Source organism: Anopheles arabiensis, chromosome 2, assembly GCF_016920715.1.
Source record: "Anopheles arabiensis isolate DONGOLA chromosome 2, AaraD3, whole genome shotgun sequence".
Lineage (NCBI taxonomy): Eukaryota > Metazoa > Arthropoda > Insecta > Diptera > Culicidae > Anopheles > Anopheles arabiensis.
The window spans coordinates 24,854,291-24,869,427 of NC_053517.1; the positions used below are offsets into that span (position 1 = coordinate 24,854,291).

At 46.5% G+C, this 15,137-nt stretch overlaps 1 protein-coding gene across 7 annotated transcripts in view; it reads right to left on the bottom strand.

Moving 5' to 3' along the window:
* LOC120897481 (ecotropic viral integration site 5 ortholog) overlaps positions 1-15,137 on the bottom strand; it is a 30,636-nt gene that overhangs the window by 10,218 nt on the left and 5,281 nt on the right. The window lies entirely within an intron of this gene.

The window sequence follows — 15,137 nt, forward strand, 5'->3', positions numbered from 1 at the left end:
AAAAAGATTATTAGCTTCAGTGTCCTGCCGATTAGCCATATAAAAGCAAGTTTTATCCCATTTCCCCACTCTCTAATGTGAATTGAATAGCACAAAAAGGTTCGCTTTTAACTCGCAATAGTGTGTACGAGAACATTGCCTTCCCTTGTACCGGCGCTTGTCCTTTGCAGTTATAATCCACTCCCAACACTACACTTCAAAATGCCAACCGAAGCAAGCAGAAGCAGATGAATCGTGTACAATTAGACCACGATTGTTTCTACGCTGGCGAATGCAGTAAGTGTGCCTTTTTTTTTGTTACACAAACTGAAACAATCCCATTATCCTTGTTCTATTGACCGACCGGTCGGTCTGCTGGAAGCGCAAATAGAAGCGCAGAACAGATGGTTAGCGTTGGCAGAAAGCTTCTTCATTGTGCCCCTGCTGGCTGCTGCTGCTGCTTGTTTCATTTCCCTGCCACATAGACGAGAGAACTCACAAAGCAAACATACAATATTGAAAAGCTTGCTTTCATCTCACGATCGATTCCAACGTACAGGCAGAAGATGTATCTCACAACCACCACTGCAATGATGATGATGAGTTGGGCGCCTTCCTGTGGCATCCCGGGGCGGGAGGTCCAATAGTTTCCGCTATACCCCCATTTGCATAGCTTTCGATTCACACTAGGAAGCGAAAGCGTGCACGCTCAGCATCTCCACAAAGCTGGATATAGATGGTGTAAAGCTATGGTGTGTGTGTCTTTTTGCCCATTTTCGCACACATATGTTTGTGCCGGTTTGGAGGAAGCGCGGGAATATGATAAGTGCAGTGAAAAACCGGAAACAGACACAACACGACCCCGACGCGAACGGCCAAAGCCTGGCTTCGAATGGAGCAAACTCTCTCACCATCTTCAACGGTTTGCTTTCCTCGGAACCGTCCATCTTCTCTCATCTGCCGACCATTCTCACTTGCCAACCCCACCCCCGAACAGACCGTAATTGCTTTATGATCCATCTTGCATGCGATTGAAAAGTTCCTGGAATAGAACAATTCTAACGTAGAGTGTAGAGTGCATTTAACTGGATTTTCTCTGGAGAGTGATAACACGGCTGATAATATCATCAAGGTCCATTGGGCAAATTTTCCTTTCAGCTTTTCAGCACTACCTTATCAACCGTTCCCGATCTCCGACTACCTAGTTTCCACTAGCACTGCACTTCATATATCAATGTGCAATTTTGTTGTGCATATCAAGTGCATTTTCTACCATGCAACGCAAAGTGGACGGTTTTGCAATACGAGCACACATAGCAAAAAACCGCACAAATAGCCAACACATTGAGCGCGCGAGATGAAAGCAGAGCCATGGCGCCGCCAAAAGACGAAAAACCCCCCTCCTCCCCCGGGGGTGGGCCCCGTTGCCGTCGGCTGGAGGAGGAATGCAGCATTGCATTGTATAATTAAAGTGAAAACACTACTGCACTTTAGAAAAGAGGCTGGCGGGCACTACTCTACCCATCACCCATCCCTCTGGCCCTGCTCGTCTCCCCATTTTGGCGATGTTTTCTCATCTGTGTCTTTGTTTTTGTACGCTTTTCTTCTTTCTTCTTTCTCCACTTGACAATATGATTCATCGTCGCGGCAAGCTCGCGGGATCCCGCGATCGGTAGCGGGATTGTGCAACAGTTTGTTCATTGACGGCTGACATGAGCGTTGGTGGGCCTAATTGGAGCAGCAGAAGCAGACCCATCATCACACATTCGGCAGTCGGGTTGCCGTCTGCTGGCGGCACATGAACGTGTAAGCGCGTCTGCTTTACTGAACGCATTTCGTTCGTTTTCTTGCCACATTTTCGATTCACTTAGTGTTAAAATAGCGTATTTTAAAGGCAAATATTACTTACTAATTACAAGGGAAGATCTTCTAACTTCTAGTCGTAGCATTGCCGGGAAGGGAAAGCAAGCAGGCATACCACGGTTTCTTGTGTTTACCTAACCATAAACGCAAAAAGCATTCCCCCTGAACGGTCACTTCATTTACCGTGTTGTGAAACGGTTACGCGGCAAGCATCCGCCGCCGCTCCGTATTGTTGTTGTGGTTTTGTTAACCCCAACACTAATGCAAATATTCACAAACACACACGGGGACAAACACGGTAAGCACGAACAAGTGCCTCATTCGCAGTTTTGTGCGATAATCTGCGCCCCGGTGGGTAGCAGCCAGCAAACCGGAAGTACACCGATCATCATCACCGCAAGAACCGTCACAGGGGGCGGGCGGCGGGCCCCCTGTGTATGTGGTTGTTGTGCTGCCTCTGTTGGTCATTTTCACGTTTTTCCACTACGAAAACAACACTGTTACATTTTACTGTGCTTTGTTGTGGCAGCTTTTTTTCCACACTCCCTCTCCTTCTCTCTCTTGCAACAAAGCAGAAAAAAGCGCATTATCTCCACAGCCCAACGCGAACCTCTCTCCGCGTACGAGGGCGGATTTTTCAATTAGCGTTTATTTAAAGCGTACCTACTATTCGCTGCTGGCCAAGCGATTTTCTACGCACGTGTTCTAGTTTTTTTTGTGTGTGTGTTAACTGTATTCGCTAGTTTCCCGGGACACCATACCCATCTCGAGCGGCCTCTTTTTAGCATGATCTGCGTAAAACAAGTACGCACCGTTAGCAGAGGAATGGAGCGCATTGCCCGGCCACACGCGGGATTTTGAGCTCAATGAGTTCATGGCTAACATCCAGCTAAAGCTAAAGGCATGCATTCTGTCTTGTATGTTTTTTTTACAAAAATAAATGTCAAAATCCCCCAAAAAAAAGGAGAATGCTTAAATTAAATGGCAAACGAAACTAAAGATTCAATAATTATTATGCTTAAATTTATGTGCAAGTTGTCAGAGCAATTTCTCATCTCATTCGCTTGATTGACTCATTAGCAAACCTTCAGGTGGTATTTTAACGGCAAAAGCATTCCAACGAGAAACGCGATGAATTCTTTCCACCAAGAACATCACCGACCAACGTGTCTAATACGGCACGGAAACAGTGCGTCACCGTCGTGTAATGGCTTAACTAACACGAAGCTTCCATTCCCATACCTTTATGGCGGTGGTGTGCGCACACACCGGTCACGACCGCACGGGTGGTGGTGGTGCTGGTCAACTCGATGGATTAATTAACGCCAATTACCTCGTGGAGCTCTACCATCACCTCTCTCGATTACGGAATGGGTAAAGTCGCAAAAAAAAAGGTTTCGTGACAGTACTTTAGAGCGTAATGGGGCAAGAGAGCGGGCGAGCAGGAGGTAAGCCACACCACCCGGCTGACAATTCTTTCGCGCAGCAGCTCCTCTTTACCTGGCGCGCACACCCAAGCCGCGGGTGCGCGAAGATGCGCCAGCGAAGCAAAAATACGCCGCAAGCACAAAGGTGGTTATAGAAGTGAGATGCACCTCATCATCCCACCGCCCCGCCTGCTGTTTCGTCGGTCTTTCCTCTTACTGTGTTGCATATTATTTCTCCTTTTCTTCGATGTGCACACACACACATCACATTCTATCCTCCTTCATTGTGATGCTTACTCATGCGTTGGGATTTATGTGGTTTCGTTTTATTAGGTACGTTTTTTCTCTCTCTCTCTCCTTTCGCTGATGTGTCTGTGCTTGTGTGTCTAATTGCAACGCGCTAGCATCATCAACAGTGGTAGCCGTGGTAGTAGTAGTAGTAGTGTTAGTAGTGTTAGTAGGTTCGTTTCGCTACATTTTCCGCCGTAACGCATTCGCCAAATAAAATGGAAAAAATGAGTGCAGCCACGTGGTGGAAACAGAGTCTGCGGAGCAATCGTGGCGCAAGATGCTTACAATGATGCCTCCTCCGGCCATGATGATCATGATGAGGATGATGACGATGGAACTATTTGGTAACTGGCTACTGGGGCACGCGCGCCCAATTGCCCGCCAGATACGGTGGACAATCAAAAGTAGAGTGAAGCGCAACACAACACACATTGTAGCAGTAAAATGTTTAACCTATTACTCCACCAACCAAAGCGCTGTGGTTGTGAGAGGATGATGATGATTTTGATGATGATGGGGTGGTGGTAAAATGGTAATAGAAAACACAAAAACTGTGAGATAGTAAATAAAGATACGATAAACGGTTGGTAGTCACAGTGATTCCTCAACTGGTCACCGGCGGAATGTTGGGCAATTTTTACACGAGTTTTGGCCGTTGTAGTTAGCGGTTAGTGGCTGATGGACCGGCATGACATGACTAACGTCTTACTTTATCCGAGTTTATTTGGATTAAAAATCGGACTATGATTTTACTGTGATGTGTCTTTCGGCTTCAGTTCATATAGGCCCTAAAACCACTCACATTTCAATCCCTGAACCGTATCATTCGTCTGCTAAATCAAGACAACTTTGAAACCACAACCAAACCACTTTCGATAGGTATTTTCCCTATACTTTCATTAATGAGGCAAAACGTTATAATTTAAAGTGAAAAGATTAACGCTAAAGTGAAAAGAAAGCCTTAAGACGACTGTTCAAAATATTAGTGTTGCCTGATGAAGCAAACGTGCTATACTACTAGTGGCGACATCTGACGTCAAAACAAACTAAGAGCTTACTGTTACTCTTAGCAGTAGTTTAGCGCACATTCAGTACATGCCCAAGAAATTAATCTTATCCATCTTTTAAGCTAGAGTACTGAAATTGCTAATAATTTCGTCTCCTAAACAGAACAAAACAAACAAACACAGAATGATGATGCAGGATGATTTGAACGGCAACACCACTGTCTGACATTTAGGAGAGCGTCCTCCCCCCACCAGCTCAAGTCCAGTTCCCTTTTCCCTCGGATGTGGCTGTAAAATACCCCTATCACACGATGACATAACTGACCCGCTGAGCTCCCCCGGTGATAGTGACGATAGTGAAAGGATATTGGAAAAAATGCCACACCTATCCCCTAGACACGGCCAACACAACGGGGCCGCGTTGACGTCGATGGTCCCCAAAACTAAAGTAGTTCCACGCTGCATGAGATCACAGCGGCGAAGGCTACTGCTCTGCTCTTTGCTGCGTCGTCCCCCGGACTACTATCCCTAGCACCTACCCATCCCCATGGGAGGACGGATCACCGTATCGTTTCCACCGGTTAATTTGCATTATCCAACTCTTGGTAGCCAAATGCCATCATTCCACCATCACCCTATGATTCCACAGTTTTTGCAGGGAGTTGCTTCCAATTGAGTGTGCAAATTTATCATCATCTCGAATGACACTTGTTTGCTCTGCACACACACACACACACAAAGCAGTAGTGACAGTGGGTACAACGGTTATCGAGAAAGAAATTTCTCCACCAGACACACACACACACACTTACAAACAACCATTCCTCACTGGGGTGCGAATGAAACAGAAGACAGCGGAAACGTTTTTGCAAAACGTTCACCCGGCACTCCAGGTACGACGACTGCGTCGGGGCTCTTGCCGGCGGGGCCGACGATTAAAAACGGGGCGTGAAAGTAAGATAAATAAATTAGGGTTAAAATTGATGGAAAGTGAATTTGATCGTCGCTCCGGCTTGGGCTTAGTGGCAATCTGTCTGCCAGTGGAGGAAAGTTTCTACGCAGAAAATTGTCGCTTGGGAAACTTTGGGGGAGGGAAAGCTGGCTGGAAATTAGACAGCGAAGGTGACACACGAAGGTGGGTGAGGATGGTGGTGGTGGCGGTGACTCTTGAACGTTTATGCAGCTGAGAATGTGTTAAATTTTCGCTAATTGTTTTCCTTTCCTTCGCCTGTTGCAATATAGGGGGGGTTAAAATGGCGGAATGTCACAAATGGGTGGTTTTTATATCGAATTACAGGGTCTTCCAGGGGTTCTCATAGTTGTGGGACACTTCCTTGACTCTTTCTTATCGGAAGTGAACCCAACATATGAAGGAAATTTAACTCTATGGAACCCTTTTTGAACAGGCTCCTTCTAAATTCCTATTGGATTGATCCAACAAGGGTGCTACAGGAATATAATCCAATTCCTATTACATTAAGTTCATTGCATGTAGGAAATTTCCATTATATGAAGTTCACTTCCCAAAAGAAAGAGTCAATTTAGTGTCCCACAGCTATGAGAACTCCTGGAAAACCCAGTAATTGAGGCTCTTGCGGGAAGTTCCTTGGAAAATTAGGACGATTATAAGTATCTCTTCGATGAAGGAGGCGTAAAGGGGAATCTGCAAAATCAGATACTATTACTAACTGCTACATATAAAATTAGCCCTATTTTCTGTAACAATTAGTAACGTAACACACACACGCAGATCTGCAACGATCAATGGGATTATGAACACCGTGTTGCACATTGACTAGGTAATTCCGTGCCAAATGTCGTACAAGATCACATACCCATTCCGCATTGACAGGCCTTTAAAAATTGCCTTTCAAAGCGACAATTTTAAAATAATCACGTAGCATTCCCCACCTTTCTTTTTTTTACACATCTAACCACTGTCACTTACGTACGTGTTGTTGTTCCAATGAACTTCAAAGGGCCTATGAGGATGCGTTATCATCGCCCTTAAAACGCGCCGCAGGTGCCAGGACCGGGACATAACCGGCCGGTTGTTTAGTTCTAATTGCGTGTGTACGTGGCCAGCAGGGAAATAGTGAAAATAGAACCTTGCCCAAAAAGCAACACAACCCGTTGAACGCAAGCTAACCTTTACACACAAACACACATGCGCTGGAACGTGCTTAGGAGCAGGATTGCCAACACACACACACAACAGGCAAAACCCATTCATAAATGTTGACATTTACAAAATAACAAATATATTTGAATGAGTCTAAAGAGCTTGCATATGTGCTACATTTGATTGCAATATTTTTTAAATTTCGTTTTGCACTGATTACTTCACTGCTTATACTCGAACTGTTCTAGCTACAGCGTAGTTCCTTGTGGGTGGGTTCAGGGTAAAATTAAAAAAAAAAACACTTCATTACCATCCATTTCAAGCTTCAACAATCCGTATCGAATGGACTACGAAGGGGTAAAAGGCGGGGGGCAAAAACGTGTATGAGCCACATAATAAAAGGGCACAGGAAAAGGGTGAAAAAACAGGTGCGTTCTTGTACCTTCCCCGAGACTGTTCTACACCCCCATCATTCCTGCAAAACATACACACAGAAACAAGGGGTAGTAATAATAAAGCACAGTGTGAAGGCCACGGCCCAAACGGTCGGTGCCCGCGAGCCCGAGCGCATCCTAAGGCCGGCCACACGACCAGAGAGGGTGATGGTCTAAGGGGGTGCTGCTGTCTGCACCGCGGTCGGAACGTGCCCGGTGGTAATGTTTGGAAATATTTATGACACGCTCCAACAAATCCACCCCACTGCGGTGGTGGGGCCGGCCAAAGCACTGGCCAAACGGGCCTCCTCTTGCCTCTTTCGTACGGTCACTCTCTATCCCTTTTGTAGAGAGCAGGGCCGGTCCGATTGGTGTGTCGGCCATAGAAAACAAACTAGAAAACGAAAAGCAACCACACCACTACCACAAGAATGCACACTAATGTATAGAACATAGTCATACACAGTATTCTGCTGTCGGTGGGGCCAGCATTGCAACACAAATCACCCGTCGGACATGGCACGCCACCGGTGTGCCGGTGTGCATGCACGTTCGCTCTGTGGCGCACGACTGTATGGAGGGAAGAGCTTTGATGATACGAAAAATTCCGACAGACAGTGACAACATTACCTTGGTCACGCAAAAATGTGTGGCATCAATTTCACTTAGCGAATGGGTAAACAACAACTACAACACAGAGGCTTAACCTGCTCAACTTTGCGAAAGGATTAGTTAGTTGTACACGGCATTAGCAATTGGCTTCAGAAGTGTTGGCAAGAGGTTTTACTTTGGTGTTGGTAAGTTGAGATTTCAAAAGCATAGCTTTACTACACTATCGATCAAACATACACTGTGCACTGATTGTACAATACTTTACATTCGGGCCAAGCAACAGAAAAGGGTACCAACGCTTGTATTAATCAAAATCAGAAGCTTCCAAAAACATCAACGGTAAAGGAAAGGTTCTCCCCGACCGGGGGGAGTTATTTTCGGGCACAAAGCATAAAATCGATCTACACGGCACAGCATAAAACATGCTGCCCACAGCAGACAAATATTTCGGTCACCACCACTCCTCGCCGTTTCATTCCCGGGCACATACTTCTCATCCGCATCTAGCCACTCTGGCAGCCACTCGGCCTAATGAGTGTCCAATTTTCCCTGCTCCAAACGTACGAAATAGAAGCTTAAACACGACAGCAACAAAAAACACACATAAACCACAAAGAAATACACCCAGCAAAACATCCCCCTTCTCCAAGACAACAAGAAATATTAAAAATTAAATAAACGGGGTACTACCTTTCTACTACCGGAAACGAGGTCAAATCCCGCAAGCCCCAATTCACGTACGACGGCGGAGACGACTCGCGTTGGGCGACGGTGTGCCACCACCCATCAACATAACTCACCTCTTGCCTTCCTTCCAACTCCACCGATCCCTTCCAGTGTGATTGTGTGTGTGTGTGTGTGTCTAGGGGAAAGGGTTACCTCACTATTCTATTGACGTAGTATGAAGCGACGGCCGGACAGGGAATAAGAGCTTTCCTCGTTACGGGCGGTTGTTATTTATTTATCGTTTTTGTCACTCAAAAATGTCGAACTTTTCCCGCTTTCCTCGCGCACACTACATGTGCCTACTGTCGTTTCGTATTTGTTAAGGGTCACGTTTTGGTGCCGCAGGTAAATTTGATAAGCTGCTGACTCTGGACAGCTTGGTGAGCTTTCTATGTATGGGAATTTCAAAATTCCAGCAAGATGTCCGACGAATCATCCCATTACTTTTGATCGGATGTCAGTTCTATCGGTCGGTCTCAGCGGCAAAGGGGGACTAATCGTTAGGTTTAATTCCGACACAAGCTTTCAAGCTTTTGCCTACAACACTGGAGTTCAATTGTTAACCATTTCAACTTTATTTTGCATATTTTTTTAGGAAAATACACACAAATAAGCTGTTCATGTTCTAAACAACCAAAAACTCCCGAAAACCTTCGCCTACCTCAGTGTTTGTTTTATCACGATCAATGAGTAGAAAGACTAATTTGCACCAACAACAACCACCACCACTACCTCCCGCGGAGCTCGGCCCCGGTTAGAATGATGTCACCGTGGTTGGAGCCCGGGAGAGCGAGGCGTTGGCGTTGGCGCACCACAAAAAAAAAACGCAAGTTCTTCCGCCTCGACCAGTGCAGCAGCAGTTTGACGTGCTTTTTTCTGTTTTTGGTTTGGTGTCGCGACCAATTATAATATTATTTGTGTACTGTGCCCAGCCAGTTGGGTCGTTTGTTGGTCCGAACGCACCCCTCATTGGTGCCATCATGATGAGTTCATGGGGTGTTTCCAGCATTACCTTTCCGAATCTCCTTGGTGCGACCCAGTAGTAAGGACAGCGCACAAAGGAAGTGTTGTAAAATTCTAAAACCATAAAATGGCCCGTACTTGACCCCGTTCATTATACGCCGCCAAACCCGTCGTTCCCGTTTCTAGTGCCAAAACGATCGCCCAGACTCAAGGGCAACGACGAGCGGGTACGGTAAAGAGGCAATTTCGAAGTTCGCCCTTGTGAGTCTCTCCCTTAAGGAACTGTCTTCACCTTTCAATTGCGAGTGAAGGTTTCCAGACTCTGTGTGCTTGCATGCATGTGCCTTTTATTTTATTACACCAATGTTCTAACCGCTTACACACATCGATAAGAACTCGGGCAGGTGGAGGGGGCTTTTGGCTGTTTATCAGAGGTTTACTTCTTGAGGCAACAGCTATTGAAGGCTCACCGCACGGGGACGAGGGGGAATATGATGAAATCGATACAACCAAGCGATCAAGTTCACCGGACACACTTGAAGAAGGCACGAGAAAGAGGTACCCAACCCGCACCGGATAGGGTAGGATGGGAAGGTTGGTTTCACGATTCGTGTGTTTCAGAGAGCCCCTCACGCCGTTTGCCTTTCGAATGACCCTCTTCACTTTTGGCCGTTTGATGGCGCACTTGTTGCAGCAGCAAGCGCATAGAAGCGTAGAAAACCCATTCATGCGTTTCATTGAAGGTGTGCAGACACACGCACACACACACACACACACACACACACACACACACACACACACACACACACACACACACACACACACACACACACACACACACACATCCACACGAAGGTGCAAAGTATGGTCTCTTTTTAAGCCGCACCACTAAGAAGAAGCGCTCAGAAGTGGTGTGGATTGCAACATCGGGCCCGTGTGGAGTGGATTGGCCCAGCGTACACTGGTTTTTTACAGCCAACACACACACACGTGCACAAAAAGGGTAATCGAAGCGCTGAAGGCTTAATTCCATAGGGTACACACATCCTGTCCGTACGTAAGCCCTTCACGATGGCGCAGATTCTTGTTGAAGTGCGTCCTTTGCTACACTTGGCAAAGGGGTGGGTCTTGCTGTACGACCGGCTAGGGAGAATTTCATTCAAATGGAGTATTTGCGTCGTAAATGTAACGGGTTTCTGCTTCGTAGAAAATGCATCTCTAACAGAAGACACATCATTCTTTTAACAGTGTACATCTATGATGAAGTGTGAATTGAAGACGATGAAGAGGAAAGCAAAGTCCCTTAGTGTGTTCTTTCCTTCTGGTACGACATTTCGAAGAGGAAAAAAGAAGAAAGATCGCACTTCATTTGATCGTCAACTGCCTTTTGTACGGCACGAACGCGAATGTTCTAGTCTTTAGTAACTTCCAGTCTTTAGCGAAGAAAAAAGAAGCATTCACGCGTGACAAAACCCACTCGAGAAAATTTTGTTTTTTTTTTTTGCAAGAACGTAAAGCCCGTATTTAGTAGAAACACATGTTTTAACGTGTTGTTTGTTCGGTTTGTTATGTTCGGTGACGGATCTTCACCGAGACAAACCTTTCCCCTCATGCATGCTTCAAACGCGACAAATACGAAACCTTGAAACGAGCGCATTCAAACCCGACTGCGGATAGAAATGGTTGCCAGCCCAAAAACGGTTCATCTCCTACGCGCTGTGCTTGTCCCCCACCCCACAGCGGCCCACAACGCTGTGGCTGTCTATCCATTAACCCAACCCACCCAATTCTTCGACCCGGAGGTCGCGCACGGAGTGAAACTCGGCATGATGAGAGGTGTGTTGTTCGTGGACACCTCGCAGCAACGCAGCCGAAGTAAAGAAATAGAACTTATTCGCTCGCATCCGTAAGAACAGAACGTGATCCATAATATACCAAACAAAGGTGTGGGGCTGTGTGGCTATGGTGTGTTGTCGCAAAACCGGTACACAACATAGAGGAGACAGTTCCACAGCAAGACAACCACAGGAGCCAAGTGTACGCGTAATTTCTTGCTGCAGATAAATAAGGCAAAAGCAAGGTTTAAAACAAGGCAGAGCACGAACAACGCCGTCTCTCAAAAAAGGCAGGTCGTTTCTTTGCTTGCGATGTGTAATATTATTGGCCCGCAAGGTTTGAGCAATTTATCAAACAAGACCGCATCAGACACACACACAAAAAGGTGGTGCTTTCGGTGCAGAAAATCAAACACAAATAATCACCGGTAACCGAAACGCCAACGCCTCCCAATCGCCTTGGGAGAGATGATGCACCACGAAACATACGCAACGAAACGCGCAACCAAACGTCAAATGCAATGCAAGCGCAGTTGCGCATCACAGGCCGGCGTTTGAGCGAAAGCGAATGTGCAATGTGGACAAATGTACGAAAATTGAAGCGTTAATCCTACAGCACCACACAGAGAACGCACACAGGGAGCAGAATATTTTAACGACTTTCTCCTGCTTTCCTATCTGGTCCTAGTGCCGAAACATGCGACACACATCGTGTGTGCCCCTAGCTCCCTCCTCCCCAACTCAAATTGCGCGCAATAGGACACCGCTGATCGTGTCAACGACCGACCACCAAAAAAAAACGGCCAAACCAATAGGCAAACGTGTGCAAGGCATTGTGTTGTGTGTACGATTGTTGGATGGCTGGTAGCAGTAGTAGCAAGAGATGGCGGGTATTTCGCTTTGCTTCTACGAGTTTATGTGGGTCAACCTGATTAGGAACCGAACCAATGGAGAATGATGGATGGAGTGAAGTGTTTATGTGTGAGTGTTGCTTCTGCTGCTGCTGTGGCTGTTTGGTTGGAGGAGGTGTTATCGCAGATGTTACGACATTTCGGAGGTTCCAATTTTGTGTTCGACGATAGTATGTGCGTTAAGCGAATGGTGGCATCGATCGATAAAAAAGAAATCCGTAAGAAATATGCTCACAGCACATTGCTACTACACACAGATGCATTTGTAGCTTTATACGGTGCAATTTATTGGTAAAAATGAAATACAGACATTTATGTGTACTGGGGAATGTTTTGCAGATGGTGATAAAGGAAAAGAATCTGAAGAAAATCTTTACTTCTTCACTCGTTTATCCAAAAACCATTTATCGCCTCGCTTCCAAGCTCCTACAGCGCGTAGCTAACAGACCGACAAGTGAATGAAATTATTAGAAATTAAAACATTATTGTGCTAACAACAATCGATTCAACTCAAGTGCCTACCTTAAATTGAAACAAATCGCCTCAAAAATGCAATTGAAGGAGAGAGAAAAAAATCCCCCAAAAATTGTCACACGCCCTGCTAGCACGCTTTCACGCGCCCGGCGTTCATTAAAGCTCTCTCCAGCAACCTCCCAAAATCTTCTCTCAAACAAAAAAGGGGGAGTTTGCCATTTTTGAATTAAAACTGTACTAATTTTCCATTGCAATTGTACGCCTTAATGGTCTCTTCGGTCTGTTCGACTTAAAAGATCGACGGAAGCAGGCGGAAAGAAGGGTTATTAATTTACACACCACACACCGCACACCCGCGCCCAAACCCGAGACGACCTCAATGACAGGAAGAGAGTGCACGAGAGACAGAGAGAGAGCGAGAGATCGATCGAGAGTTGGCAAAGGTTGCAGAGTGAGCACCACAACAACAGCAACCGACCGAAGAAAAAAAACCCGTTAATGAACATCTTTCGCTTACACGAAAGTGCATTGCCGCCGTGATTTGGGGGAAGAATTTGCACAACGGTGCATTTACACAGCTTGACGAAGCGGAGCACGGCCAAAGGTACAGGGAAGCTGAACCGATTTCATGCATATACGGCATGTACGGCAAACGTGTGCAAGCAAATGCGATAGAAAGAGAGAGAGAAGGTGGAAGCCTCCTAAACTAATTTACCATACGCCCCGAAAAATCATCCTCCAGACACGGCTACACAGAAGGAAACGGAACCGAAACCCAGGGAGACGAAAGGGACACGACGTAACAGGGAAAGGGAGTGAGGGAGGCGAAAGTGGGAAGAGTAATTTTAAGATTGAACGAACACGGAAGACGGTATTAAAGTAGGGCTTCTTCTGCTGCTAATGCCGCAGAGAGCCAGTTTGCCTTCCTGTACCACACCAGCCCAACTATTAGGCGTTTGATTGCCGGCCACAAGATTGGATGGAGGGAAGGCCCGAGACACGGCACCAGGCGGCATGCACAGAGTTGACAGAGCAGCACACGAAGGGAGGCCACATAGGGGAGAAAAACAACCTCTCGAAATCGAACAACCACCCAGCAAAAGCGCCAGCGCCTCGGCGGCAGCAAACGCACTTCAAAAACCTGATAACTATTATCGCGCGACACATGTGCACCGATCTCTCCCATATCATTACCCTCCCGGCCCGAGTAGCACAGACCCCGAGGCCCCGAACCGGCGCTACGACAAACCCACCCTTAGCCCTCGAGATAGAAAGCCCCCTTCCCTGGCCCGTAGGAATAACCTCAATTTCATTCAAATTGCGTTGCACACAGCAGCCTCATCATCCCGCCGTCTGCGCGGAACAAATGCGTGTTCCACCCATCGGCAGCACCATATCCAGAGGAAGCTCGGCGGCGAGAGATCGATCGGCCGACACTCATTACGGGGGACGACTTTGGTCGGGGGGTGGTGCCCGAGATTGATGGCCCGATTTGGTGCGTTGTGCACGGGAGAAGAGAATGGGGCCTAGGAATGAACCGTTTCCCGAGCTGTGCACTCTCTCGAAGTCTCCAGACATATTGGATAAAAAAGAAAAGCCTTAAACAAAACCTTTTGAATCTTTTGAATTTATAGTTGGCGCATGGTGGAGCATAAAAAGAACTCGCTTGTTTTGGGGTAAACATGTTTATGCCACTTGAAACTATCATCGCTGGAAAGCAGTGCTTGGAAAGCATACGTTCTATTCTGGCGTACTGACGTGAACTTCCGTCAACTAGATCCGAGCACCAGGAGTCGAAAGAGAGAGAGAGAGAGAGAGAGAGAGAGAGAGAGAGAGAGAGATCGAGTGACACAGTGTTCAGGATAAATCTTTACCCAGCAGCCACCAAAAGCCGCCTGCCTCCGTCATCGGTAATGGTTGGTCCGGGCAGCTTATTGGCAGACCAAATATTGACCTAGATAATGTGTCTCCCCCCCTTTTCCTCCCTACACTCGATCCCTGCTCTGCGGCAGTTTCTAAATATCGGCAATTTCACTAAAGCTTTCAAACGTTTTAGCCACAAGCCACAAGCAAGTGGCTTTAAAACAGACACAAGCCTAAATAGAATGTGGTGTAAAGCATGAATGGAATGCTAGACCCCCGGAGTCATGTTTCACAGTTTTGCTGGCGAGTGCTTTGCGTCATACTATCGGAAGCAATACACAACTCGTACAAAGTATGCCGAACGTGTACAATTTGTTAACCATAAAGCATTAGTTTCCTGGTTCTTATCGTGCTTATTCTTTAATACACACCGAATACACTCTGCATGAGTGAGTCAGCTTCTGGTGCGTATTTATCAAATAAATCCCAAATAAGGCAGCTGCAGTCGGAAGATTAATCTTTTGTTCAAGCTCGATTCAATTGAACTGGAATCCAACTGTGGGGCCTTTCACAATACTAGCCGGCCTTATTTATATTTATAGGTTTGACAGTTGGCGGCTGAGATCATGT